Below are 5,000 nucleotides of genomic sequence, written 5' to 3' on the forward strand. Positions count from 1 at the left end.
GTCCCCTAAGCCTTCACGTGAAGTTTCGTTGCAAGATGACTCGTTTTCTATTTTTCACGATTTTCGAAACTTTTTGCGGTTCGTGATTTTTTAGAATTTTTTTAGAAGGAGTTTTGGCACCAAATTTTGTGGACGTGATCCTTCTATTTTTGTTGGCATGCACAAAAAAATTCAGCTAAAAACTCGAACCGGAGAAGATTTCGCGACCGTTTGAAAAAAGTGTCCCCGTTTCAGACACTTCAACGGCTACTGGCAGCAAACCTGTAAAATCTCAAACGCTCTTTAAGGGGGTGTGAGTTCTCAGAGGTTTGATGAGGGATAGGGGGCCAACACAAGGGCCAAGTACCAGCACCCATCGCACGTCATGTGCGCACACCCCCCCGGCCCCCCTCCCAATCGCCGGAACCCCAATGCCGCCGGTCAGGTTCTCCGGCGGTACTCCGGTGATGCTCCGGCGATGCTGTCCCGAGTGAAAAAAATGCGGCACCAGCACATGCTGGAGCCAAGCATGGGCACCGTGGCTCAAAATCGAACTTCGGCCAAGGCCTCGACCATCAATGGCACATGATGACGCATGGTGATGGCACATGCATCGACCATCATCGGCATAGGCTGCCCTTCGGTACGGGCACTTGCCTCGACCGCCATCGGCACAAGCTGGGCCCTGGTGTGGGTTGTTGCCTCGATCACCAGCGGCACATGCTGAGCCTTGGTGCGGGCGGTTGCCTCGAGCACCATCGGCAGACCCTGGGCCCTGGTGCGGCCGGTTGCCCCGATAACCATCGGCACACGCTGGGCCCTGGAGCGGCCGGTTGCCTCGATCACCATCGGCAAAAGCTGGGCCCTGGTGCGGGCGCTTGCCTCGACCACCATCGGCACACGCTGGGCACTGGTGCGGGCGCTTGCCTCGACCACCATCGGCACACGCTGGGCACTGGTGCGGGCGCTTGCCTCGACCACCATCGGCACACGCTGGGCCCTGGTGCGGGCGCTTGCCTCGATCACCATCGGCACACGCTGGGCCCTGGTGCGGGCGCTTGCCTCGACCACCATCGGCACACGCTCGGCCCTGGTGCGGTCGGTTGCCTCGAGCACCATCGGCACACGCTCGGCCCTGGTGCGGGCGCTTGCCTCGACCACCATCGGCACACGCTGGGCCCTGGTGCGGCAGGTTGCCTCGAGCACCATCGGCACACGCTGGGCACTGGTGCGGTCGGTTGCCTCGACCACCATCGGCACACGCTGGGCCCTGGTGCGGGCGCTTGCCTCGACCACCATCGGCACACGCTGGGCCCTGGTGCGGCAGGTTGCCTCGAGCACCATCGGCACACGCTGGGCCCTGGTGCGGTCGGTTGCCTCGATCACCATCGGCACACGCTGGGCCCTGGTGCGGGCGGTTGCCTCGACCACCATCGGCACACGCTGGGCCCTGGTGCGGCAGCTTGCCTCGAGCACCATCGGCACACGCTCGGCCCTGGTGCGGTCGGTTGCCTCGACCACCATCGGCACACGCTGGGCCCTGGTGCGGCAGGTTGCCTCGACCACCATCGGCACACGCTGGGCCCTGGTGCGGGCGGTTGCCTCGACCACCATCGGCACACGCTCCGCCCTGGTGCGGTCGGTTGCCTCGAGCACCATCGGCACACGCTGGGCCCTGGTGCGGCAGGTTGCCTCGACCACCATCGGCACACGCTGGGCCCTGGTGCGGGCGCTTGCCTCGAGCACCATCGGCACACGCTGGGCCCTGGTGCGGCAGGTTGCCTCGACCACCATCGGCACACGCTGGGCCCTGGTGCGGGCGCTTGCCTCGACCACCATCGGCACACGCTGGGCCCTGGTGCGGGCGCTTGCCTCGACCACCATCGGCACACGCTGGGCCCTGGTGCGGCAGGTTGCCTCGACCACCATCGGCACACGCTGGGCCCTGGTGCGGGCGCTTGCCTCGAGCACCATCGGCACACGCTCGGCCCTGGTGCGGTCGGTTGCCTCGAGCACCATCGGCACACGCTGGGCCCTGGTGCGGCAGGTTGCCTCGACCATCATCGGCAGCCTCGACCACCATCGGCACACGCTGGGCCCTGGTGCGGGCGCTTGCCTCGACCACCATCGGCACACGCTCGGCCCTGGTGCGGTCGGTTGCCTCGAGCACCATCGGCACACGCTGGGCCCTGGTGCGGCAGGTTGCCTCGACCACCATCGGCACACGCTGGGCCCTGGTGCGGGCGGTTGCCTCGACCACCATCGGCACACGCTGGTCCCTGGTGCGGGCGCTTGCCTCGAGCACCATCGGCACACGCTGGGCCCTGGTGCGGCAGGTTGCCTCGAGCACCATCGGCACACGCTGGGCCCTGGTGCGGCAGGTTGCCTCGAGCACCATCGGCACACGCTGGGCCCTGGTGCGGGAGCTTGCCTCGAGCGCCATCGGCACACGCTGGGCCCTGGTGCGGCAGGTTGCCTCGAGCACCATCGGCACACGCTGGGCCCTGGTGCGGTCGGTTGCCTCGAGCCCCATCGGCACACGCTGGGCGCTGGTGCGGGCGCTTGCCTCGACCAGCATCGGCACACGCTGGGCCCTGGTGCGGCAGGTTGCCTCGATCACCATCGGCACACGCTGGGCCCTGGTGCGACAGGTTGCCTCGAGCACCATCGGCACACTATCGGCCCTGGTGCGGGCGGTTGCCTCGACCACCGTCGGCACACGCTGGGCCCTGGTGCGGGCGCTTGCCTCGAGCACCTTCGGCACACGCTGGGCCCTGGTGCGGGCGGTTGCCTCGAGCACCATCGGCACACGCTGGGCCCTGGTGGGTTTAGGCACATCTTCAAATTTCTGCCGTGCCAATGCCATTTTTATGGCTTGTAAATTCATACAATGGTCCCCTAAGCCTTCACGTGAAGTTTCGTTGGAAGATGACTCGTTTTCTATTTTTCATGATTTTCGAAACTTTTTGCGGTTCGGGATTTTTTAAAATTTTTTTATAAGGATTTTTGGCCCCAAATTTTGTAGGCATGATCCTTCTATTTTTGTTGGCATGCACAAAAAAATTCAGCTAAAAACTCGAAGTAGAGAAGATTTTGTGACCGTTTGAAAAAAGTGTCCCCATTTCAGACACTTTAACGGCTACTGGTAGCAAACCTGTAAAATCTCAAATGCTCTTTAAGGGGGTGTGAATTCTCAGAGGTTTGATGAGGGATAGGGGGCCAACACAAGGCCAAGTACCAGCACCCATCGCACATCATGTGCGCACACCCCCCCGGCCCCCCTCCCAATCGCCGGAACCCCAATGCCGCCGGTCAGGTTCTCCGGCGGTACTCCGGCGATGCTCCGGCGATGCTCCGGCGATGCTGTCCCGAGTGAAAAAAATGCGGCACCAGCACATGCTGGAGCCAAGCATGGGCACCGTGGCTCAAAATCGAACTTCGGCCAAGGCCTCGACCATCAATGGCACATGATGGCGCATGGTGATGGCACATGCATCGACCATCATCGGCATAGGCTGCCCTTCGGTACGGGCACTTGCCTCGACCGCCATCGGCACAAGCTGGGCCTTGGTGTGGGTTGTTGCCTCGATCACAATCGGCACATGCTGAGCCTTGGTGCGGGCGGTTGCCTCGAGCACCATCGGCAGACCCTGGGCCCTGGTGCGGCCGGTTGCCCCGATAACCATCGGCACACGCTGGGCCCTGGGGCGGGCGCTTGCCCCCAGCACCATCGGCACACGCTGGGCCCTGGTGCGGGCGGTTCCCTCGACCACCATCGGCACACGTTGGGCCCTGGTCCGGGCGGTTACCCCCAGCACCATCGGCACACGCTGGGCCCTGGTGCGGGCGCTTGCCCCCAGCACCATCGGCACACGCTGGGCCCTGGTGCGGGCGGTTGCCCCCAGCACCATCGGCACACGCAGGGCCCTGGTGCGGGCGGTTGCCCCGAACACCATCGGCACAAGCCGGCCCTTGGTGCGGGCTCCTGGCTCGACCACCATCGGCACACGCTGGGCCCTGGTGCGGGCGGTTGCCTCGAACACCATCGGCACACGCCGGCCCTTGGTGCGGCCGGTTGCCTCGACCACCATCGGCACACGCTCGGCCTTGGTGAGGGCGCTTGCCTCGACCACCATCGGCACACGCTGGGCCCTGGTGCGGGCGCTTGCCTCGACCACCATTGGCACACGCTCGGCCTTGGTGCGGGCGCTTGCCTCGACCACCATCGGCACACGCTGGGCCCTGGTGCGGGCGGTTGCCTCGACCACCATCGGCACACGCTCGGCCTTGGTGAGGGCGCTTGCCTCGACCACCATCGGCACACACTGGGCCCTGGTACGGGCGCTTGCCTCGACCACCATCGGCACACGCTCGGCCTTGGTGCGGGCGGTTGCCTCGACCACCATCGGCACACGCTGGGCCCTGGTGCTGGCGGTTGCCTCGACCACCATCGGCACACGCTGGGCCCTGGTAGGGGCGGTTGCCTCGAACACCATCGGCACAAGCCGGCCCTTGGTGCGGGCGGTTGCCTCGAGCACCATCGGCACACGCTGGGCCCTGGTGCGGGCGGTTGCCTCGACCACCATCGGCACACGCTGGGCCCTGGTGCGGACGGTTGCCTCGAGCACCATGGGCACACGCTGGCCCTTGGTGCGGGCTCTTGCCTCGACCACCATCAGCAGAAGATGGCCCTTACGTCGAACACCATCGATACATGCCGGGCCTTGGTGTGGGCACATGCCTCGAGCTGGTGCGGGCGGTTGCCTCGACCACCATCGGCTCACGTTGGCCCTTGTTGCGGGCACATGCCTCGACCACCATCGGCACCTGTGCACCCTCGGTGTGGGATTTGCTTGTTTGAAAAAAGTGTCCCCGTTTCAGACATTTTAACGTCTACTGGTAGCATATCTGTAAAATCTCTAATGCTCTTTAGGGGGTGGTGGTCCGGCACCCCCTCTCCCCCCCCCCACGGGGGGAGTAGGTGTGCGCGATGGGCCTCCCATTGCGTGCACCCCGGCCAA

The sequence above is a fragment of the Durio zibethinus genome, unplaced genomic scaffold, assembly GCF_047325235.1.
Source record: "Durio zibethinus cultivar Kanyao isolate XHJ-2024 unplaced genomic scaffold, ASM4732523v1 HiC_scaffold_3, whole genome shotgun sequence".
Classification (NCBI taxonomy): domain Eukaryota; kingdom Viridiplantae; phylum Streptophyta; class Magnoliopsida; order Malvales; family Malvaceae; genus Durio; species Durio zibethinus.